The sequence below is a fragment of the Temnothorax longispinosus genome, chromosome 9, assembly GCF_030848805.1.
Source record: "Temnothorax longispinosus isolate EJ_2023e chromosome 9, Tlon_JGU_v1, whole genome shotgun sequence".
Classification (NCBI taxonomy): domain Eukaryota; kingdom Metazoa; phylum Arthropoda; class Insecta; order Hymenoptera; family Formicidae; genus Temnothorax; species Temnothorax longispinosus.
The window spans coordinates 10,323,571-10,350,345 of record NC_092366.1 but is presented as its reverse complement, the minus strand read 5'-3'; the positions used below and the strand labels follow the sequence as shown (position 1 = coordinate 10,350,345).

Below are 26,775 nucleotides of genomic sequence, written 5' to 3'. Positions count from 1 at the left end.
AAGTCTCGGATACGGAAATAATATGGTAAAGATTGGTGTTGAAGTGAAGCCGGATAAACTCAATGTGCCCCCGTAAAGAGTTAGCATTAAATTGAGCTACACGAATTGAAGCAGCGCCCAAAACCGAACCACGATGCAAGAAAGAAGTTGACAAGCGATCGGAATGCTCATGTCAAACCAGCTTATCAAGATCGGCGACAGAATCGATCAAAACAGCAGGCTCACCATCCGAGAGTCTGACGTATATACATCCCCCCCTTACCCAGACGTACCTGTACATCTTATCCTTGGCAACACGCTTGGCACGCTGCAACAATTCGTGTATCTCCTTAGGCAGTAGCTCGTTAACATAAACGCTCCGATCAGAGTCGACTCCACAAACCTCCCTCTGCGTGAGTGCGCGACGTGCCCTCTTTTTAGAAATGACAATGTCTCGAACCGCGCCCGAAACCAATGAGACAATGTACGAGTTCGCCGCAGAAACCGGTAAACCGTTGTGGTCGCGATAGATTTCTTACACCTAGCGCACTCACGCTGCATTCCCGCCAATCAGGTAAGCAGTGATCGATCACTCAAGGTGACGCAGAGTTCAATGTAAAAGTCACTACATGCAGATAGTGATGCACGGTAATGATAGGCGCATGTACAACTGTGATCATAAAATTCACCACACGACGACAGAGACGGTATTGCGTAAAGCAGCCAATAAGCAGTCAGTCAGGAAACACATGCCCAGAGATAGTAGAATCCGGATAGAGAAGGTTGGCAACGATAGAAGCATGCGCAGCAGCAGTCAATATCAACCACAGACCAAGAAGTGCAGAAAAGATCGGCAAGGCAGGCGCATGCGCAGCGGTGGACGTAAGTCACTGTTCACAGTGCGGCCGCTACATACAGCCACCAATCAGCAACATGCTCAGATGGAGAAGGTTGGCAGTGAGAGGCGCATGCGCAGTCACGATCAACGTCCACGACAGGAACAGCAAACGGCGATAGAATTTGCAGTTGAAATGCACTCGGTTAGGTTGCAAGCACCCACGAGATACCACTTGTGCGCGAAAAGCAACTAAAGAATGTGCCAATACCTGCAACAAAAGGGCCCGAAGGCAGCTCACGGCAGAGATATGACAGGATAAAGCAGGAGCAACACAATGGACGTGCACACCATACTCACAGAGAGAGAGAGAGAGAGAGAGAGGAGAGGGAGAGGGAGAGGGAGAGGGAGAGGGAGAGGGAGAGGGAGAGGGAGAGGAGAGGGAGAGGGAGAGGGAGAGGGAGAGGGAGAGGGAGAGGGAGGGAGAGGGAGAGAGAGGGAGAGGGAGGAGGGAGAGGGAGAGGGGAGAGGGAGAGGGAGAGGGAGAGGGAGAGGGAGAGGGAGAGGGAGAGGGAGAGGGAGAGGGAGAGGTGGAGAGGGAGAGGGAGAGGGAGAGGGAGAGGGAGAGAGGAGAGAGAGAGAGAGAGAGAGAGAGAGAGAGAGAGAGAGAGAGAGAGAGAGAGGAGAGAGAGAGAGAGAGAGAGAGAGAGAGAGAGAGAGAAAGATTGTATTACTCTGGTAGAATAGTCGCTCTAGAAATTAGAGTGAAAAATTCATAATTCGGTATAGTTAAACGGCCTGACTGGCAAGTTTTATTCAGTATATCACAACGACGTTTCGACCACTAATTTGGGTCCTTTTCAAGTTATTTTAACAATGATGGATCATTGTGCGTCAATTATATAAAATTCGTGGCGGGTCGGAAAAATACGACGGTCTCATGTGAAGGCCGAAAAACTAAGATTAGATTATGTTTAACTAAGATTAGATTATGTTTAAAATTTGGCGAAAGCAAGAAGTAAAGTTCTAATGCACTCACAGTTCAGTGCAGCAATAAAAAACAAATTTCTTATCTACATTATTTAAAAAAAAAACCAGAAATTCAATATTATGTTGTTTGTTAAATATAATCTTTTAATAAATTTATTTCAATGCTTTAAAGTAAAGCTTATGAAAGTTTCTGTTATTCGGATATTTTTTATTTGTACATAAACGCAAAATATGCATACCTTATGAGAGGAGAAATCATTAAGGTACCGCGGCTTACAGGAAGTTTTTCTATTGGATAAAGATTTGCAATCTGTGGCTGCAATCCTGCATTATAGAGTTTTCCGATTGATTCTAAAAATATCTCACCACTATGATTTTCGGTACGTTCATACAACGCTACATTTGTTACTGTAGAGCATAAATAGTTGTTTAAAATGTGTTGAAGAATATTCTGAGAAGATATCTCAATCGTCACTGCATTTTTTGGAATCAAACGCATCGCGTTTACGAACAACACCGGGGATAACAGATAATGTGTATAATATTTTGAACATAAAGGCAGAAGTGTATTGGAATACTTATGAGCGGTTGTTGTTAGCCATTTTGAGCTGCGAAACTCTTTTTGTGGTAATATTTGGTTCAAGTGTTCTTCGGAGTTAGCTATAGCAGGTTTGATGTAACGACTATGAAAAGGTATATTACCACAAGAAATCCTTTTCACAGAAATATTATCAGCCTAAAAGTATTGAAGAAAATTGCAAATTATAATAGTCATTCGGTTAGTCTAATAAAATTATAAGTATTACATATGGCTTACAATTTTATTGCTTTAATAAAACGATTTAAAAAATTAAGCAGATAATATTATGTTGTTTATAAGCATTAGTATACCTGCAGTTTGGTGAGGAATGCTTTTATAGAATTTGTTGGTCCGCTCACAATAAAATTAGAAGAACTATTGTAACAAGCTATATCGATATCCGAAGGACATATGACTTTTAAGGTTTTACAATCAAGATTAATTTCAGCCATAGAACCATTAATTATTTTCGACTCATGAAGTGCTAAACCGATGAAATATGCCACTAGAATCGTTTCTTCGGCTGTTAAGCATCCATCGGCATATCCACAAATTAGTTCACCAATGGAATGACCGATTATAAAATCGGAGACAATACCAATAGATGTTAAAAGATCGACCAATCCAATCTGTAATACATATAAAAGAAATACTTTACTATTTGGTTTAAATAAAGATTAGAATTATAAAGTAAATATTTAATTGTCTTTGATATATGGTATATGTATACATATAAAATACATTTATAAGGTTAAAAAGAAAATTTTTTTCTTACTTGTAGTCCAATGAGACCCAATAATAAATTAATGATATTATCAAAAATATTTTTATTATCATTTGTTAAAATATCTGTAAGTAATATTCCGTAAGATCTTAGGACAATATCACATTTCTGGATTGTCTTGGCAAACACTGGGAATTTCATTAGAGCGCGACCTATTAAAATTTTAAAGAAGTTTTTAAATTTTAATATACAGATATGTATATCAAATTATTTGCGTATTTACACACGCAAACACGTACACACACGCCATTTAGTATTGAATGTAGTCGGGAAGGATATGCAAGAAAGGAATCTAGCTGTTCGCCATATTGTAATATTTATTCCGATAGAATATTTTTTTAGAATTCAATTTTACTTTTAAATTCTAAAATTGTATAAATTAAATTCCTAATAAATAGCAATAAATAAAACGTCTATGCAGTATTATGGGGTTAAAAACATATTAGGAATATGTTAAGATTATGATTAAAGGGTTTTCTGAATAATTGTAAAAGATTATTAATATTCTTATGTGTTATATGTAGGTATATTCTTAAGAATTGTTAAAATTTGTATATATTTGAAGTATTTTACAATAAAATATTTACTTACTCATTCCAAACATTGAGATCCTAGTCCAGAAAATATAAAACAAATCGGTCTTTTCGTGTATGGAGTATGTTCTATTTTAATAATTGTATTATGAGATATTTTAGACTTAGTTATCATGTACTCTCTGTAAAGGTGACCTTCTATATTATCATTATGAATATGATGTAATAAGGATATAAATTCTGCATCTGTTGATCGATTCCGCACCTGCATTTAGTAACAATAAATCAATAATATTTATCTTATTCTTCTTGAAATAATTTTACATAAAAGAAAAGATAATACTATTTAATTTTGCAAAAAATGTTTTGCTAATAATATATTGAACAAAATACATTGACTTTTTTTTGTGCAGATTTAAAATAATTTTAAAAATGTATACTTTATTACATGTATATGCAAAATTATTTTTTTAAATATTTCGTAAATGTACTATATTTAAATTTATTTTATGTTTATTATATTTATATGGTAATAGAAAAGTAAATGTCATAAAAAAGCCATTGCTGAAATAAATAAAGTAAGCCGTTACAATATTTGCTTACGTAATCAAAAATGATTTTAACTGCTTCCTCCGTACGACCAGATACAGCTACAAGCCTAGGTAAGTCGTCATTCGAAGCTCCATTGTTGATTTTTTGTTTAGGATTTGATTTTAATAATATGTGGCTATTAGCCCCTCCAAACCCAAAAGAATTGATACCTACATAACCACCCTCCCATTCTGTTGGTTCAGTGACAATCTTTATTCTTCCTTCGATAATAGCAGTTAAATCTTTTCGCGGACGTTTGAAGTGTATAGTAGGCGTAATTATACCAGTTTCCATCGTTAATAATACCTTTAAGAAATCACATCTTTTTATTAGCAGTAATTATATTAATTATTTTATAATATAAATGTATTATATACATATATATCATAATTATAACAATAAAAAAAAATATAAATTGCTCTAATCACATTTTAAGCAAAGTCAGTGTTAAATCATTTTATTACAAATGTACCTTTGCGATTTGACAAAGGCCACTGGCGGGTTCAGAATGTCCAATATTCGATTTTACCGAGCCCATCAATAAAGGAGTGTTTCTTTTAACGCATAAAATCTGGTCAATAGACATAACTTCTACGGGATCACCGGCAAGAGTACCAGTTGCATGAGCCTCCATGTAAGATAACTCATTGGGTGAGATCTCACATTCCTTATAAAATTCGTCCAATAATATTTTTTGCTTTTCGACCGATGGAAAGGTAATACCTTCTTCTTTAAAACCATCGCAATTTATTTTACCGTGTACGAGGGTCGCATATATTCTTCTTGCATTTTTTGCCTTTTGCAGATATACTACCGCGACTGTATCGCTACGCATATATCCGGCTCCTTCCTCGTCAAAGGGTTTACAGTAACCGTTAGGAGACAAAACCCCTGAAATAAATTGATACTAATAAACAAATTTCTTTGATATCATTACAAAACGCAGAAATACAGGATAAACACTGCCAAAATAAATGTTATAAGTAAAATATATTTTATTTTATTTTAATAAAAGACGCGAATATAAACATGTATATTTTAGAAAGCATTGAAGACATACATTGAAATTATAATATTATTAATTTTATTTCAATTTTACACTATTAATTAAAACAAAAATGCAAATAATTTTACTTTGACAATGTGTTTTCCTTATTTATGCTTCCTCTAATATTTTATTTTTAATTAATACTGTTTTGTTTATTAAATATTAAATTTCTTCAAAGACAAAAATGCACAAAAATAATGTTAGTTATAGAGTATAGAAGTAAATACAAAAACAATAGAATTAAATAAGCAATGTAGAAAAACTGCCATTTACGGTCCAAGCTAGATCTGGGTAGTCTAATAATATTTTTGTTTGTATTTATATACATATTTTCAACTTACAATTAGTAAACTGCTTATTAGCATCAAAGTAAAATTGATCAATTTATGAGGGAGGGGAAAATTAATATTTCAACGGAAGCTGTATTCTAGCTAAGTCCAACAAAAGATCGGCGCGCAGTTTACTGTTACGTCCAACCCCGGGATTAGGATATGAAAATCTGGGAAGCAAGGAAAGGCTAGCCAGAGGGGTCGGGGGAAGGGAGGACGCAGCTAGATACTTACAAATGTCGCTCGCAGGTACGCGCTCGGAGACGCGTGGCGCGAGCCGAACGCACTTTTATGACTCAGAAAGGGTCAACGTCTGTAAAGTCGTTAGGACGCCTTTCGTGAGCGGTGCGATCGTCGGTCCTTTTTCGAGTCAGAGAATTTAATCCCTTTAACTCAGGATCGGACCTCGTGCAATTTCGAGAGGTGGATGGTAGCGGGTCTTAAGTTATAAATGAATGCAAATTGAAATTAATATTTAATATAAGATAAACATTTATTACAATAATATAAGCTAGGTGAACAATAAATGAGAATTAGGTAAAATAAAATTGAATACATTTATAAGTGTGAGTGTCGGATGTATGTGTAACGTGTGTGTGTATTTCGCGCGGGTGCTACATAGGTGCGGGGTGATCGGGCAAGATCTTTAAAGAAAAACTTATTTGAAAATGAACATCTTGCCCGCTATTATTATAATCGGAATCAGAAGTGAGATTACATGAATTTAGTGAAGTGTGTAGGTGTGTAAATTAATTTAAATCGGAGCTTAAAATTAAAGTATATGTAAATTGTGAAGTTAAAACATATGAGAAAAGAAAAAAAAAATTAAAATTTATTCTAAGATCACGATCTCTGGGTCGGCTAGTTCCTCGAGATCGAGGGTCGAGGCGGTCGAAGAGGTTGGAGACGGACTTCGGGAAGAGGAGGGAGAATCGGGAGGTTCTAGGAAGCGGGCTGGATCGGGGTTGACGGGGACCACGCGAGGAGGGACCACGCGAAACGGAGCCACGCGGCAAATAGGGCGATGTTCGACAAATGGGCGAAAAGGCAGGACGACTGGGCGATAGGGCAGGATGTTAGCGGGACGATTGTGGTTAGAACAACCGGGTTCTTCTGTACACGCTGGTAGGGGGGGTGGGATGGCGAGTCGCGGAGGACCGGCGTTGAGCTGCTCCCGTGGGAGTTCGACCTCCCGTCGCGTCCGCTTGTTCTGGCGATTTCTTTGTCGCCTGATTGTGCGGAGATTCGGTCCTTGAGGGGCTAGGACTTTCTGGTCCACTAAAATTATTTACTATTTAGTCGATCTCTCTCGGACCCGGTCGGAAGCGAACAAAAGAAAATCGTAAAAAAGGGGGGGAAGGGGTCAGTGGACAGGCTGGGTCCACGACAACGACGAGACGCCGGGAGCCAAGTCAGGCCTACCACAACGCCAACGACCGCTGGGAACTCGATGCCTACACTAACCGACCCACGAGCATAAGCTCAGGGAGGTCAGTGGACCAGCTGAGTCCACGACAGCGACGAGACGCCGGGAGGTAAGTCCGGCCCACGACAACGCCAACGACCGCTGGGAACCTGCTGCCTACACTGACCGACCCCCAATTATATAATAAGCTTCCGGGGGTCCGACAATCGATAGACCGTTTAAGAAGGGGGGCAATAACGTGAAAAAAAAGGATCAGGAAAATTCCGGGACTTACTACTTGATGACTTGAATTTGAACGAGTCTCAGTACGCCTTCTCTCAGTAATGGATGTTGGACTCGTCGGTGAGTGAGTTGGGGCGACTGGTCCGTCGGATTTGCTGCACTGACTCTAAACGTGACTCTAAACGTGAGGTTCTCGAAACGAATGAGGTTTAGATTGTAACCGAGCAATGCGGACTTGAACTGAGAAAATTTCTCTGCGCGCTAGTCCTGCGACGTCGCGATTTAAATAGGAAGGTTCGAAGGATGGAAGAGGTGGATTTCGTGTGGGATGTGTCTGGTTTTCGTTTAAAGGATTTCTGGTTGGCGGGATGTTTCTAATTATTATTTAAGGAAATTCTTATTGGGCGAGATGTTTCTTGCCCAAGAGGTAGATTTGAGTTTACGCCTATCCTAGAAAGCTAGAGACGGTTATCGATTTTTCCGGTTTTCCATTGGTGAGACCCCTCTTAAGGCCCCACTGTCTTATTGGGGGTGTAACCCATCGGTTCTTTTCAGTGACGCATTTGTTTTTTGGCTATCGCCGATTTCTCTTTTATTAGGGTTCCTTACTTATCTCGCGACCCTGTTTCTATGCTGACAGACGATCCATACTTCTCAATTTTAAGTGCGGTTTTATTGCAAACAGAAACTTCCGCCACGTGCTCTTAAGATTTCTAAAAGCACGTATTAGGTTTTGTTTCTGTTTGTCGGAACATAGCACGGCCAGTTTTGAGTGAGTCGGGCGATATAATACAGATCCCCATCATCCCTCGTCTGAAGTTAAGGCTCCTTTCTGCGCGTCGTGTTGCCGGATTTATAGTTATGGGCCAGACGAGGTTGACGAGAATCTGGTCACCATATCCCCCGTCTGTTAATAATTTATCATCTGAGGGGTTGCTTTTAGTTGCCCAAGCAAATGGGTAGTTTGATCATAAAAAAAAGGAATGCGAGGAGATCTAACCTCACCCCGATCGATAACCGTCCGTACTTGGCTTGTTTATTCTAATCTTAGGGCTATCTTAGCCGCATAAGAATTCCCGCGAAAAAGGGATATCGTAGAGTCCGCTGGACGTAACATTACTAACACGATAAGTTGAAAATATACCTATGTATAAATACACACAGAAATATTATTAGGTTAAAAAAATAAAGAATAAATTTATTTTGTCTGGAATGTTAACATTGCTCGCACTTTTCCTAATAACAAATTCGGTTTTAATTAATACTATTTATCTTATTATCTGTGGACTCTACGATTAGGTTGTGGAGCAAAACTTTAGTAAAATAATCTTCCAACTGTTGGTACATATATAGATATATATAGTCTATGACGTATACTTATGAGATATATACTGTATTTTTCACTATATTGCACCATTTTTCCATATGCCCTTACTTTCAATTCTTTCCCCAGTTCCCGAAAAATTAAAAGAAATCCCGGAGTTTGTACATAACAATACCTCAAAATCCAAATAAATAATATTTTCAAGAGAAAAGATGAGCAATATTTATCTTTGTTATAGAGTTCAAAAATAGATACAAAAACAATTAATTTTATTAGACAAATGTTTTCTTGTTAAATATTGTACCATAAATAAAAAAAAAATTGTAGATATTAATAACAAGTACACGACATAATGTATGTACATGTATGATCAATAATGCATGGTTACCAAAATAAAAAAATCTGAAATTTGTGTAAAAATGAAAATAAATGAGTTAGATAAGTACCTAAATATATTAATATTGCTTATGATCCAACATATACAATATACAAATAATATACAATATAATAAGATATAATAAATACATACCTAGATTGTAAAATAGGATTTGGATATGAGGATGGAGGCACAGATTGGCAGAAGCGATAATGGCCGCGTCGCACTCTCCGGATCGAATCAGCTCGTAAGCTTTCACTATAGCAACGTTACTTGAATTACATGCAGTATCAATATTATGCGATTGTCCAGTAACGCCGAGCCAGTAAGAAATTTGGTTTGCCACGAAAGAAACGTTGTATCCAATCATAGATAATCTAGCAAGCTAATCACAGTACATGGTTCTAAATGTATTTGAAATATTAAAATGTATAAATAAGTTATAAGTTAAATATTTATTTTTAAAATTTTTTAAAAATATTGTAAAATTTTTCTATACTTCATATAGTAAAAAGGGACAGATTCTTATGCTTGCAACAAGAATTTTACATATGGTTATTATTTTTATAAATAAATTTCTATTAATTATGCTGTACATAATAATTAAATATATCACACCTCAGGTTTAAAAGAAAAATACGATCGAGTCTCAGATACAGAAAGTGCTGTAAGAACACTCGTTCTTGTTCCTTGTAATTCTTTTGGATTTACACCCGCATCGATAATTGCTTCGTAAGTATGTTCCAATAACATTCTAGACATAGGCTCCATTATATGAGCTTCCGTAGCGGGTATATTAAAAAATTCTGAATCAAATTTCTCGATATTGTTGACTTGACCAATTCGATGAGGCATGCTATAATAAGCTATATAAGAAATAAATATATTAACAAGTAACAAGAAAAAAAAGTAAAAAGATAAAACTGTTTGAATTAATAAAATGTAATTTGTAATTTTCAACATAAATTACGAGGATTATTTTCTTATATAATATGTATATAGTGTAACACACACAGTTTTCTATTCGATTCTAACATCGTTTTTAAAAATTTTTGGATTAGATATTGCAAATCTTTAATTATAATTATTATAAAATACGAATTTTTTTTAATCTTGAAAATATATATAGCTTAATATTAACGGAAAAATTTATTACATTTATTCCAGCGTCTATGATCGCTCGAACCAAGATCCACCTTGTTAAAAAGATTTTCTTGAAACTCTTTTAAATTGTCGCTATTAGGAAATCGGCCAGCAATGCCGGAGATAACGATTTCTTCTTCAGCATCGATGCTGTTATACGAGTTTGGTCGATTCATGGTATCTTTTTTTAAAAATAGACAAATTCTACAACAAAATGCTTTATTTATTTTTTGAGAAAACAGATATAAATGTAAAATAAAGAAAATAATCAAATACAATTTAAAATTATATGTACGTACCAATAGGAAGTGGAAGCACCGTGGCAATTAAAACATTCAAGAGTGAAGTCAAAACGCAACTGAGTCACATATCCCCGATCCTCTCTATTTATGTATTACATTTCCTGTACATATATATTAATGTGGCAGCCGATTGAAATTTCTAACATTTCAACATTGACGCATCCATTATGCATGTTTACTATACAATCGTGGAAATTACTGGACACAATGCTGATATATGTATAATAATAGAATAAACTCAGAAACAGTATACCAAGAAATTACTGTTTGTTAAACTGATTGAAGTTTAGAACGTCCCTAAAGCGATTTTTTTTAAATATTTGCATTTCTCCTTTGGCACAGAGAAACTTTTGCGAAGTCGCACCTGCGTAAGCGCACTACCTGGGTACGCGGCTCACTGATGTATGTCCGGCTAAAAGACATTGCTGATTGAATTAACTTTACTCAATAACCTCAGAACTTTTCGATTCAATTTTTGATAAGGAATAGCGCTATGTAGTTAGGCGATCTTTAAGAAACATCTTGTATAATAAAAGTGTCTTTATTTTTGAAGTGAAACTTTTTTAGGCACGGTAGTGAGTTCGATTCACGACACGAAAAAGTGTAACGGAAGTGAAACTTCTTTGGTACGGTAGTAAGTTCGACTGTGCGACACGAAAAGTGTAACGAAAATTTAACCAATAGGCGTACGGCGTTGGCGAGACGGTTCTTCTTCTGGCACGATAGTAAGTTCGATTATGCCGCGACACGAAAAGTGTAACGAAAATTCGACCAATAGGCGTACAAAATTAAACTTCTTTGGTACGGTAATAAGTTCGACTGTGCGACACGAAAAGTGTAACGAAAATTTAACCAATAGGCGTACGGCGTTGGCGAGACGGTTCTTCTTCTGGCACGATAGTAAGTTCGATTATGCCGCGACACGAAAAGTGTAACGAAAATTCGACCAATAGGCGTACAAAATTAAACTTCTTTGGTACGGTAATAAGTTCTATTGTGCGACACGGAAAGTGTAACGAAAATTCGACCAATAGGTGTACGAAATGAAACTTCTTTGGTACGGTAGTAAGTTTGATTGTGCAACACGAAAAGTGAAAATTTGACCAATAGGCGTACGGCGTTGGCGAGACGGTTCTTCTTCTGGCACGGTAGTAAGTTCGATTATGCGACACGAAAAGTGTAACGAAAATTCGACCAATAGGCGTACGAAATTAAACTTCTTTGGTACGGTAGTAAGTTCGATTGTGCGACACGGAAAGTGTAACAAAAATTCGACCAATAGGCGTACGAAATGAAACTTCATTGGTACAGTAGTAAGTTTGATTGTGCGACACGAAAAAACGTCACGAAATAGTGTCACGAAAATTCCACCAACAGGCGTACAAAGTGAAACTTCTTTTGGATCGGTAAGTAAATTCGAGTTTGCGACTCGAAAACGCGTCACGAAAATTCGATTAGGCGTACGGCACTGGCGAGACGGATATAGTGAGAACTGCGTGTAACACTATATTTTCGAGTTGCGGGCGGCTTGGAGTGACTAATTCCGTTGCATTGTTTTTGTATTAATTTCAGAAAAGTTATGGCAAAGCCTTGCCTTCAGAAGTTTCACTTCTAACGCGCGTGGCGACCACGCGTTCATTTTTTTTTCTACATTGAATATTAAGGGAGATTTTTTAAGTACATATGTCAAAATCGGTAATTTAGATTTAAAAGATGTCATCAACGTTGTGGTCTCGGTGTCCCCTTATAAATTGACAATTCAATACTTATGTACACCTATACATATCCTCCTTCATACCCTTACTTATCTTTACACACGCCATTTACCTGACCATCCCCCGGCACTACAAGTAACGCATCACTTCCCAACTCTGCTTATTAGTTATTAAAGGTTGAGATAACGTTAACTTACGCACTGTTAACGGCGTTGTACTCTCAAACCAATCTTTTCACTTGCTAGTTGTTATTTTCATTATCAAGAGTTCTTAATTACTTATTTATTTATTTTAATACAAATATATTATTATTATTGTGCACCGTATACTGTGCATGCACAGCCTTGTATTGACCGAACACGCTGGAATATCCTTGTTCCGATTTTTTTACAAGAGGCAAAATTATTTTTTATATTACATATTTATATGTATATGGAATAGTAATAAAGAATAATAAAAAATCAAATTTTATTTTAACCCATATAATTCATGCGTGATGTAAAAATGTGCAGATTTAACTCTCGGTGGTCATTAGTCATATCATACCTCTTTTTTGGACATTTCTTAAAGGATTTTTTTGAACATGATGCCACTAAAAAAGTTAATTTTTTATAATGAGAATATATTCTACAATGTTTAAATTTAATTCTAAAATTTTTTGCTATCTACTTAAACCGTTAGTTTTTAAACAGCATGCAGCTATTTGAAAATTGGTTGGGGTCACTGTAACCCCGTGTGACCACCCAGGTAGCACATATTAGTTTCATATAAGTTTTTTGAACGTATACATAGTTTTATAACCGTAAAGAACCATTAAGAAACGTTTGAACAAAAATGTTTTTGAAACCGCATGATTTAAGAAACGTATTTAATTGTTACGTTTCTACAGTTAACAAAAATACCTAGCTATTTGTTAAATTTTTCCTTTCAAAATTATAATTTGCTTCATCTATATATATATATATATATATATAATAGCTTTAATAGCATTTTTTTTGAAACATTTAAATTTATATTGCATAAAATAAATTATTTTATTCATGCACATATATCCACTTATTTACTTAAATTAATTTTGTCCTACCGGTCTTAATCTATTTGTCATCGGACAAATCTGAGCTTAGAAAACTTCCAACAGTTGCAAAATCTGCTGAACGTGGCCATTGAAAGAACATTTATACGTGTGTTCCGTTTTGAAGAACTTCCTGAACTGGTGCACATCAGTAATGCAATTAAGTTATAGTGAGACAAGTGTATTTTGTTTTACTTTAACTTATTGCACGAATGTGCACCAGTTCAGGAATTTCTTCGAAAAAGAATAGACGTCATAAATGGTATATGCATAAAGCTTTTAGAACATTTTTACGCATGTCTCAAAGACGTCATAAACACGTTCAAAAGACGTGAAAAGTAGGAATTTTAAATGTTTTTATCTAAAATGTCTTTATCATTAAAACAAAACGTTTCTATAATAGTTTTTTAAACGTTATTTCATCGGAAAAAAAACGTTCCATCGAACGTTTTTCGAATGGACATTTTTACTCATGAGAAACATTTCTAGAAATCGGTTATAAAACGTTTCGGAAAAACGCTTATAAAACATTTCTGAAACGTATATGTGCTACCTGGGCACCAAAGGTTAATCACATTGTATTGTCTACTTTATAATGTCATTACGCATTTACGCATTCACAAATATGAATAGTATCCGCTAAACTTTGACATCTGATGCATATGCTAATTTTAATTGTATGTAAAATTGTTAACCGATGCCAAAAATACACAGAAAGAACGACTAACTGACTACGTCATTGCATAAACGTCAAGACGTTACCAAGTTGATCTGAAATTTTTGCGAAACGAGTTTTCGAGTACCTAAAATATTCGAGCAAAGTTGTCGTTTGCTGAATAAAATCGGTGCAATCTATCTCGAGATTTTTTGAGTACGCAAAAAGTAACGATTTTTACGTTCTAATTTCAATTTTAGTCATACGTTCGCACACATTTACAACAATTTTGTCTGTCAAGAGGCTTCCCAGTAAGCAAGGAACATTAAATTAACGTTTAGAAATATTAATTTTATGTGTATTTTTTAAACGTTTTTTAATAATATTATACACATATTTGAAAAATATTATTTTGTAATATAATTTTTCTGAATGTTGTTAAAATATTTTAAAACCGTTACAGAAAATATTTTTCAAATGTTACTTTGACATTTATTTGAGATCCATGCAACAGTTCGAAATTCCTTGTAATTTGGACTTAGAAATAACGTTGATAGTACATTAATTTTCTGTTGTTATAATGTTATTGTTTTATATTGTGCGCAACGCTCATCACGACAGCCATGATGTACATTATCCTACGACCTACATACGATGCGCGCGTGTGAGTCCGTGCGTGTGGATCGAGCAGTGCGAAGTGCTCTTTATTTACAGTATATTTATATATAAGTAAGGAACTATTATATTCTAAAAGTTGTATATTAATAATAAAAACTCAATTAACCATACGTGCTATATGAATAGTAGCTGATGGTGATCCAGGATTCATTTTCCGATTTACAAGAGAGATTTACAGAAAAGAGGAAATATCAAATCTATCTATGTTCTATAATAGACTTAATTGTCTTTGGACATATCAAAAATATCATCAAGGTACGTCAATGCTATTATTTCGATGGTACCAAACAGTGTAACTTTCTATAAAATAATCTCAAAATTTGGCGAATTATGTAAACGATAACGTATAAAGCTGGTACAATGCATGGAGACGATTTGTTGAAGAAGTATTGTACGGCTTTAATACATCATCGTTTGCATCTATCAAAAAAGGTAAAAAAAAACGCCAAGTACACGCAAATGTATTTTGTAAATTCAAAAATACAATCTAATTGGAAGCTTTAGTTTTCTTTAACAAAAATATGTCATAAAATTATGTTACCTAGCTTAACCTGATACGTATAAATCCAAAAATCCAATCTAAGGTAGTAGCTTTAATTTCTCTTTAACAAAATTATTATATCAAAAAATTATGTTACTTAACTCAACCCAAGTGACATGTATTTTAAAAATAAAGTGAAATCTTTAAATTGTGCCAATTGCAAAGAGAATATATATATTGCTATGAAAACTAGTTGAAAAAGAATTTAAGAGGTAACAGTACAAAATAAAAATATTTAATTAAAATAAATATTTAGTTAAAATAGATAAATATATTTAATTAAAATAAATAAATTTTTTTTGTAAAAAAACTTGGCGCTGCTTTCTTACTCCCGTCGCATTCTTCCCTAAATTATGTTTATTGTTTTTTTATTCAATCAAAAATTTTAGTACTAATTATGTTTAAATTTTAATGTTAAAATTTTAAAATCTAGCAGCGCCAAGTTTTTTTACAAGAAAAATGTATTTATTTTAATTAAATATATTTATTTATTTTAATTAAATATGTATTTTAATTAAATATTTTTATTTATTTAAATTAAATATGTATTTTAATTAAATATTTTTATTTTGTACTGTTACCCCTTAAATTCTTTTTCAATTATTTTTCATAGCAATATATATATTTTCTTTGCAATTGGCGCAATTTAAAGATTTCACAGCTTTTTTTTGAAATACATGTCACTGGTTGAGTTAAGTAATATAATTTTGTGATATAATAATTTTGTTAAAAAGAAATTAAAGCTACTACCACTTAGATTGGATTTTTAGATTTATACATATCACTTAGGTTGAGCTAGATAACGTAATTTTGTGACATATTTTTGTTAAAGAAAAATAAAGCTTTTAATTAGATTGGATTTTTGAATTTACAAAATGCATTGCGTGTATTTGGCGCCTTTTTTTTACTTTTTTTGAAAAAAGTAATGTGGTATTGTGTATACTTGGGAGTATTATCATGTTCAACGGGTAACTGCAGCAATCTGTGAACTGTCAAACCATAGATATTGAACGCTGCTATATCACTTAGATGCAGCTGCTATAGCGGTATCCTTGTTGAGAATATGTTTTATCCAGCATTTAATTGTTTTAATTAAGAAACTTTTGCCAGTACCTCCTTCTCTACTAATGTATAACATAATTGTAATTGTTCATTCGACGATGTTACGGTATTGATGACTCTATCAAATGATACTCTATCAATTGATACTCTTCTTTAATTCTCTTCATTTAGTTTTGAAATCATTTCAGATATATCGATTTCCTGAACTAATTTTTACCAAGATCTTTAAAATCTTGCATCGTTTCACCAGCCTCAATATTTTGAACACCTATTAGATTATCAGGATTATCTTGAGACTCGTGCTGTTTTTCTAAATCATCTAAACGTTGTTGAACCAATTGTTTTGAAGTTTCAAATGCTTTTTGCAATTCCTCTAATTTTTTACGATACTTCAATGCTTTCTCAAGATCTAACTTTCCCTCGTAAAATGATTCTGCATAAGTATCACATCCATTTTTAAGATCTTCCAGTTTTTGCCATGGTTTAAACATAAGCAGTAATGAAAAGAAATAATTTTTCACAACACCTCCACGGAAAGTTCGACTTTCCATGCCTGTAGAGAGGGGCGAAAGTGACCAATTTCACGCCAGGACGGCATTAGTGGGACGAAAGTAACTACTTTCCTTCCTAGGGCGGAAAGTGATCACTTTTGTCCCGCTAAACAGGGACGAAAGTGGCCACTTTCCGCCCTAGGGACGAAAGTGATCACTTTCCGCTCTAGGGAGGAGAGTGGTTACTTTCGTCCCGCTATGCCGTCCTGGCGTGAAATGGCCACTCTCGCCTCTCTCTAGGCATGGAGGTCAAACTTTCCGTAAAAATATTGTGAAAAATATCGTGTGCACCTCGGGGCGAAAGCTTTTTCAGACTCGTGTGATTTGCCACCCTCGCCTTCGGCTCGGGCGGCAAACTTACTCGTCTGAAAAACGCTACTTTCGCCCCTTGGTGCACAATATACTATTATATCACACGTGTGTCGAAAGTGGCCCATTCCGTGCGCGCCATCTGTGCGCGAAATAGCCAATTCCATGCATAAGAAATTTCTCACTATATTCCCGCACTCAGTGCGGGAATATAGTGAGAAATGTCATTCCTGCACGACTCATTGCCAACACTCTCCTTATTTTCCCCACTCATTCTGTGTCTTTTCCACTAGAGTCCTCTTATTTCTGACATGTTCTTAACGACATCTCGCGGCGCACTACGCGAAACACTACACGTGTTTCCGTGCGCCGCGAGATGTCGTTAAGATTCTTCAACTTCAATGCTACGCGAATTACCACAGCAATACTCAGACATAACCTTCCCTGACACGAGTGACACGTACATAGTAAAGTCATTGTGAGCATACACAGTAAAGTAAACATACACATAAATTCGAAAATGAGTAACACAAACATCATACCAGAAACGCCAGAAACCGAGACCGACGGCCAACTAACACCTCAAGAAATAACACAAACTGCAAGAAACGCGATAGAAAATCTATTACCTTCAAAATCCAAAGACAAATATACGGATACATATAACAACTTCATACAGTCGACAATTACTAAAAAAGCGAAATCATTCTCGGAAAACACAATATTAGCATATCTCACAGAATTATCAAAAACACATAAGCCATCCAACTTATGGGCAATTTACTCAATGCTCAAAACGACTCTAAATATTAACAACAATATTAATATTAATAAATATGATAGACTCATTCCATTCCTGAAGAGACAGTCACAAGGATATATACCAAAGAAAGCAAAAGTTTTAACATCAGAACAAATTCAAAAATTTCTCAACGAAGCTGATGACCAAAAATATTTACTTATAAAGGTAATGTATCAAATACAAACATAAACTTTTACATTAATAAAAAATTTTATACAATCTGTACATATATACTAAATTATTTACAGGTAGCTATGATATTTGGAGTTTGTGGTGCATGCAGAAGAGAGGAACTCGTCAATATAAAAGTTAATGACATCGAAAACAAAGAAACTATCTTGCTCATTAAAATTCCAATTACAAAAACTTACAAACCAAGATCTTTCATAATCTCCGATGAATTCTACACTATATCTAAAAAATATATAAATTTAAGACCAAAAAATGTCCAAAACTCAAGATTTTCTAAATTATCAAGATGAAAAGTGCACCACTCAACCAGTTGGAATCAACAAATTCGGAAAGATTTCATCAATTATCGCATCATATCTACAATTAGCAAATTCTGATTCTTATACTGGCCACACCTTTCGTCGCACTTCTGCCACGCTGCTAGCAGACTCTGGAGCGGACATAACAACATTAAAACGACACGGTGGCTGGAAATCGAATACAGTTGCTGAAGGATACATTGAGGACTCCATCAATAGCAAAAAAATATATACAAATCAATTACACAATCAATCAACAATCCCATGTCAACATCCAACATCCAAAATAAAGAAAACTCAAAACCTATAAATAACACAGATACAAATACCGCAACACAAAAACCTATAAACACTACAGATACAAATACCGCAACACATACAAATGAACAATACATAGACAGAATACTAACGACATCCAACACGAAAAATAATCCAATCATACTACAACTAAACAACTGTTCAAACATAACACTAAATTGTTCAAACATAACCCCGGAAATAAGAAATTAATTTATTTTACTTTCTAATATATATATATATATATAATATATGTATGGATATATATATATATATATATAATATATGTAATATATGGAATATATAAATAAATATAAAATGTTAAAATGTAAAAAAATATAAATTAATTTTGTTTTTATGCCAACTTCCCGCACTTGTTACACAAATAACTATTATTGTATTAAAAGTATAAATTAATTTTATATAACATATAATCAAATGGAACCGAATATGGATATATTATTAAAAAATATATTTATTTATATTCCTCATTTTATATAAAAACAATGTCACTCAACTGAACAATAAGTTTTACTAGAATAAAAATATTTGTTAAAATATGATCTAATCTAAAACGTCGCTTAAGGGGATGCTGGAGCCGTAGCCGAACTCGATCGGCGTCGGTAAAGAAGACCGGCGAACTATATCTGTCCTTGTATAGACAAAGATATAGACAAGGATAGCACGCTACATTGCACGCACACATACGCACGATGCACATCGACATTATACTTTTATATTACGCTTCCAAATCTTGATTTGGAGGGTTTATTGATGTTTTTCTTGTTGTGCAATTCGGGGGAACTTGTTTTCGCGTTCGTACCAATAATGGTATATCTCTTATATGAAATACATCTTGTGACGAGCTGACAGCTCGCCGCAACTCGAGACGCCATATTGGGATAAGAGTAGGATAAGGAAATCTGTACTTCCGTAATTTTTTCTCGTTTTCTGTATAAAATCGGAGTTTCCCCGAATCATTAATGTATGTACTGCAATTCTGGAGAAGATTTTTTAATTCTGTCAAATTAATACGACGCTACGTGTCGACAAAAAATGCCGGTAAAACAGACGGCTCCAGCATCCCCTTAATGTTAATAAATAAAATATAAAAATAATCTAACCTGCTCATTTGTAATATTTAAGGGAACCATTTTGTGGATCATATATATTAAAAATTCTTCAAGAGATTGCTGCTTGTCTGCGAGATATTCAGCAACACCTCTAACACTTTGAAGAGTCGGATCCAGAAGTGCTTTGCAAACATGAGTTTCATAAAATAGTTTCTTTAAGTTGTTTTACTACGAATGAATCGTATTCGTTTACACACATACTACTCTCAACTTCTGCCCTGAAAATATTAAGGGGATGCTGGAGCCGTCTGTTTTACCGGCATTTTTTGTCGGCACGTAGCGTCGTATTAATTTGACAGAATTAAAAATCCTTCTCCAGAATTGCAGTACATACATTAATGATTCGGGGAAACTCCGATTTTATATAGAAAACGAGAAAAAATTACGGAAGTACAGATTTCCTTATCCTACTCTTATCCCAATATGGCGTCTCGAGTTGCGGCGAGCTGTCAGCTCGTCACAAGATGTATTTCATATAAGAGATATACCATTGGTACGAACGCGAAAACAAGTTCCCCCGAATTGCACAACAAGAAAAACATCGATAAACCCTCCAAATCAAGATTTGGAAGCGTAATATAAAAGTATAATGTCGACGTGCATCGTGCGTATGTGTGCGTGCAATGTAGCGTGCTATCCTTGTCTATATCTTTGTCTATACAAGGACAGATATAGTTCGCCGGTCTTCTTTACCGACGCCGATCGAGTTCGGCTACGGCTCCAGCATCCCCTTAAGGAAGTAATTGATACAACAGCATCTATTAACTCAGCTTTTTAAATTTGGCGGCGCAGGGGTCTACGAAACGCTACGCTAGTACGCTACTGCTGTTCATAGAGCTCGCATTCGCTAGCGCTATCATGGCTCCATGAACGGAGTTAATAGCGTTAGCGTTGATAGCGCAGTAGCGAGCTTCCCGAACGCACCCTAAGTGGCCCATTCCGCGCGCGCCATCTGTGCGACAAATAGCCAATTTCCCACGCGAGAAATTCCCCACTCAAACCCGTGCAGGAATGAAATATTCCCGCAAATCTCTCGCGCGTGCGGAATCGGCTATCCGTCGCACAGATGGCGCGTGTGCAATGGGCCTCTTTCCACGCACTTTGTAATATAAAATAAGGTGTGTAACACGTGCGGGTAATCGCACTCGCCTTCGGCTCGTGCGTCCACTCCGCACTCGTGTCCAATTCTCAATTTCCCGCACTTGTTACACAAATAACTATTTTCTGATCTCTCGAAAATTTCTACTCTTTCATCGAGCTTTACTCTTGCAAATCTATATGTAAGTGATTTTCATGGGAAATTTGATGCTCTATATGAATCCGATAATCGTTTTTGGATATTTTCAAAATTTTCATGTTTTTGAAGTGACAAAAGTGAAAAACGACGTCCGTGGCAAAGTCAACACCACGCCGTTTCGTCGGCTCCCAGTAATAAAACGATGCTTGTCATGCAGCCGTATGGCTCATGACAAATATATGCGCACGTCCGATCGCGAGTTTACCTGCATTAATTGTTTTTCAGACATGAGTTTAGATGAAGATAATTAAAAGTTCAACAATTTTTGTTCTCATTATTTCAAATAATTGTTCTAGCTACTTTATTCCAAATTTTGGTACTTTTTAAATACACAATAAACAATGTATTTTCATTTTCAGACAGTAAAAAATAAGTTCCAAATCCAATTGTGTCGATCAGACAAAGTGTTGAGTTTGCCCCGGCGCGGCGGCGGGGTGTCGAGTTTATCCCGGCATTTTTCAATTTGAAAATTTGTTTTCGCGTCACTTTTCCTTTCCTGGCGGCAAAACAAAGCAACGTACAGCAAAACTTTCTGAATCAATTTTGTACCTGAAGGAACACTCTTTAAATATATACCATTGAATTTGCCTAAAAATTTTAATTAAATATTAAAAATTGCCTTTGAAAAAATAGTGTCGAGTTAGCCCCGGTCTCCCCTACTTAAAATAATTGCTATATTTTTCAAACTTTTTTTGTTTGTAACGGCCTGACTTTAGTATCGAACGCGGACTAGCGTGCCGGATCAGGAGTTCGATGAAAGGCTCAGAGACAATAATCAATTTAGGTTGTAATCAATTTGAATAACCCACAGGCAGTGGGTTATTCAGCTTATTATATACACGAAGAGAAATGTTAGCGCGGTATTCGATATAGCGCCGGGACGGGCGGAACGCGATATATACAACGAAGGAGTAGTGCGGGTGCACTCAATAACGAACGCGGTATCACAATATTCGACGGGCTCGGTATATCACATAGACGGACTCGGTATATTACAGGTAGTGCATGTGCACTTGGTAACGACGCGGTATTACGATACTAGACGGACTCGGTATATTACAGGCAGTGCCTGTGCACTTGCGAACGACGCGGTATTACGATAATAGATGGACTCGGTATATTACCGGTAGTGCATGTGCACTTGCGAACGGCGCGGTATTACGATAATGGTCGAACGCGTGCAGGAACGCGTAGCGTATAGTGGAGGATTTCCGGGGCCCCGGGGTAGCGGCAGCGAGAGCCCTCGTTGCGAGGCCGAGCGCGCTCGACCCCGCGTAACCGTGCCGTCGGGGTTGATGTGATGGAGTGCGGGGACACCTGAGAGCCCTCAGTCAAGACTCGGAGCTCCGAACATCGTTGGTGTGTCGCCCTAGGATCTGAGGATAGGTTTTTGTCCGGAATAGCGGAATGCTGAAGATCAGACGAAGTGTCTGTTTCTCGGTATATTACACGTATGTCGGAGCGTCGGTTTATATAGCGCTCGAACGCGGCGGGTTCGCTAGGAGGGATAAGGCGAGTCGCGCTGTGGTGGGGCGGCGCGACGCCGCGCGCTCGTCCCCGGTGGGGCTCGGCTCCCGTCGGCGTTCGTCGGGGGACACCGGTGCCGCGTTTGGCCCTTGGCCCGCGCACACGGTGCGTTTGAACGTATTAAAAATGTAGGCGCACCGCGCCCTGGTCTTCGCCCGACTGATCGTCGGTCGGGTGGCATCCGACGGTTGCTAGCCGGTAACGATGCTTGGCGAACGGGGTGCATCGTTACATGTTAATAACTTTTTAATAAAAAAACGACCGCCGGCTAAAAACTTCTGAAGATCACTCAGGGGGGTGACTTTGACAACATATGTCAAGGTCAAGGTCATCAGAGAGGATGTACCTTTTATGCATAATTACCGTTCCCATTTTAATAACAGTTTGAAAAGCTTTAGCTCTTTGTATAAAAATTTTTTTAAACGTGTTAAGAGATGATATTTCTTCGGGTGTATCATGTACAAATCGATTATTTAAAATGCAATACGCAGGCATTAAGGGGATGCTGGAGCCGTAGCCGAACTCGATCGGCGTCGGTAAAGAAGACCGGCGAACTATATCTGTCCTTGTATAGACAAAGTTATAGACAAGGATAGCACGCTACATTGCACGCACACATACGCACGATGCATGTCGACATTATACTTTTATATTACGCTTCCAAATCTTGATTTGGAGGGTTTATCGATGTTTTTCTTGTTGTGCAATTCGGGGGAACTTGATTTCGCGTTCGTACCAATGGTATATCTCTTATATGAAATACATCTTGTGACGAGCTGACAGCTCGCCGCAACTCGAGACGCCATATTGGGATAAAAGTAGGATAAGGAAATCTGTACTTCCGTAATTTTTTCTCGTTTTCTATATAAAATCAGAGTTCCCCCGAATCATTAATGTATGTACTGCAATTCTGGAGAAGGATTTTTAATTCTGTCAAATTAATACGACGCTACGTGCCGACAAAAAATGCCGGTAAAACAGACGGCTCCAGCATCCCCTTAATCCGTTACGGAATTTTCCTGCACAATAATGACGGTAATTCTATAGAATAGGGCCTTTTCCAAATTTTGATATTTTCTTGCGGTTTTTTTGGTAAAAACCTTTATTGTGACTCCGAAAGTGATAATCAATCGGGGGAGCCCGAAAAATATGCACCCTACCTATTTTTTTACCTATTTTTACTTTATTTTTAATAAATGTCTAGATTAAGAGCGACCTCACCGATTTCAATGACCTTGATATATGTCATGACCCCAAGTGACCTTCAGAAGGTTTTAGCCGTCGCTCGTTATTCGTTAAAAAGTTATTAACAAAAAAAAGTTTAGAAAATATAGCAGCTATTTTGAGTATTGGAAGGCATAAATGACTAATATATATGTCGAAATAGTTCACGCATACACTTTTCACGCAAACCGAGGTTTACGCACACCTCCCCCTGCTTTCGGGGGAGGTGCGGTAGTCCCGAAATAGTTCACGCATACACTTTCCACGCGAACCGAGGTTCACGCACACCCCCCCTGCTTTCGGGGGAGGTGCGGTAGCCCCGAAATAGTTCACGCATACACTTTCCACGCGAACCGAGGTTTACGCACACCCCCCCCTGCTTTCGGCCGCGGCCCGAAAACAGGGGGAGGGTGTGCGTGAACCTCGGTTCGCGTGAAAAGTGTATGCGTGAACTATTTTGGGGCTACCGCACCTTCCCCGAAAGCAGGGGGGGTGTGCGTGAACCTCGGTTCGCGTGGAAAGTGTATGCGTGAACTTTTCATGCGTGGAAAGTTAATATGCGAGATGCCACATGGGTTAGATGACGCGCTTTAAACAGTTAAATACTTTTGAAGCGCGTCATCTAACCTACGTATTTTCCAAACTCTTTTTGTTAATAACTTTTTAACGAATAACGAGCGACGGCTAAAACCTTCTGAAGGTCACTCGGGGTCATGACCTTGACAACATATATCAAGGTCATTGAAATCGGTAAGGTCGCCCTTAATCTAGACATTTATCAAAAATAAAGTAAAAATAGGTAAAAAAAAATAGGTAGGATGCATATTTTTCGGGCTCCCCCGATTGATTATCACTGTCGGAGTCACAACAAAAGTTTTTACCAAAAAAACCGCAAGAAAATATCAAAATTCGGAAAAGGCCCTATTCTGTAGAATTACCCTAATTGCGTTTTAAGCTTATTAATTTTAGAGACACTTCTCTTATAACAAAGTCTTTCACATGATGCACAAACATATTGAGGTGTGTCCATGGATCGAGCGTTTAGTAAAAGCCTCAAATGCGTTGCTATAGCGAGAAATGATATCATCATCACTCAAAATAGTACAACTCTGCTGATGTTTGTACATATTCGCTTTTTCTTGTTCCAAAGTTATAATTTCGTCTAATGTGTCTAAATCAGTAGAAGTTAAAGCCTTCTCCAGATTTAACATTTTCCGATAGAAACTTGTCATTTGATAAATTAAACGTTTAATATTTCTCACCTTTGGAAAATGAGGTGATAACAGTTAAACACAAAGAAACATCGCTCTGCAAAGAGTTGTATCAATGTAAGAAGCATGTGTATGACCCTTTTTATTCAAATTTTTTATTGTACATCTATAAATATTTTGTAACAATTGTGGTATTTTGTTTAAAGTACATTATCGTTTGAAGGAATTTTTTATAACGATCGATTAAATCGTGTGTGTGTGTATGGATGTGTGTGTGTGTGTGTGGATTTTTGTACATGGATCTACTTCTACAATTTTTTAGATACAGGATTGAAATTTTGCACACAAATAGAGTATCATAGAAAGTATGTTCTCCTCTAATTTTCTTAAAATCCATCAAACGGTATGAATGTCAAGGGGGTTTTCATTTTTCAGAAAAATGTGTTTTACGCTGTAACTTTTTCAATATTTAAGATATCGGTCTATTTTTAATTCTATTATATTCTTCAGTCTTTTCTACCCCTATTTCATATATATTTTTTTAAGATTTGGTTAATCAGTTCTTGAGTTACAGACATTTGAAATTTCGGAGAATCCGTACATACATAAAAGCCTTATAAAGTTTGGTCTAATCAACCAAATTTTAAAGAATTATATATGAAATAAGGGTAAAAAAGACTAAAGAATATAATAGAATTAAAAATAGACCGATATCTCAAATATTGAGAAAATCCAGACAATTAAGCCAATTAAAGAAATTTATTATTTTCTAATTTTATTAATAAAAGCAATTTTTATATACTTAAAAAATTATTTTAAAGCAGAAATAAAAAACTATTGCAATAATATAACAAATATTAGTCATAATAAAGTTTATCACAATAAAAAAAGTGTGCAAGTAGAAACTTGCACATTGCTTCCTCATAGTTTTGAAGTGTGCAAGTAGAAACTTGCACATTGCTTCCTTATAATTTTTAAGTGTACAAATTATAAATTCTTTAATATTATACACGTACGTTTAATAAAGTACGAAATTTGGGAATATATAGAAGTAAAGTAGAAATTTGGGAATAGTGTATAACAAGATGCAGATCGTAAAAAAATATTGATTTTCGTTTCATATTTACACCATTATTAGTAATTGAAATAATATTATGATCCTGCAAAGATTGGTTAATCTATCGTAATTAAATCTAGTCCTGATCAAAATGGAAATCTCTCGATACGTAATCGATGCAACCTCGGCGGTGAGGTGCATGCATGTAACGATACGATAATCCCGCGCTCTAAACTCTATTAATATTAAACAGTTGCAAAAGGAAGACGGCGACGATCGTCGTCGGCGAGCGGCCACTTTCGAAAAGCCGACGGTGAAAGAGAGACACAGCGGCGCGGCGTCGTCTCCCGTTTGTTATGCGCGCATTTAAGGAGGTTCGCGTATTACTTGTGAGTTAAAAATGCGATTGAAATAAATGTCATTACAGCGATCCCGAATTATATGCAATATTAGTATAATGAACTGTGGATGCTACTTACGTGCTATATTCTTCGTCAATTATTACTGTATAGAATATTAGTAAATATATGTCGGGGTATGAGAGCGTCAACGACCGGGAATCGCTTATTCTACGCCGGAACCTGGAACTTTGTGACGATAAAGCCTTCAATCCACACGGTAAAGTCCGATTTTTAAAGTCTTTACACAATCCTTGATGTTTCATCTATCAAATGTTAGTTTTTCAAAGTCC

General features: G+C 36.2%; 1 pseudogene; it reads right to left on the bottom strand.

Annotated features, from left to right (window-relative positions):
* Positions 1–1,562: 1,562 nt before the first annotated feature.
* Positions 1,563–9,872, bottom strand: LOC139818899 (fatty acid synthase-like; annotated as a pseudogene).
* Between the last annotated feature and the right edge of the window lie 16,903 nt (positions 9,873–26,775).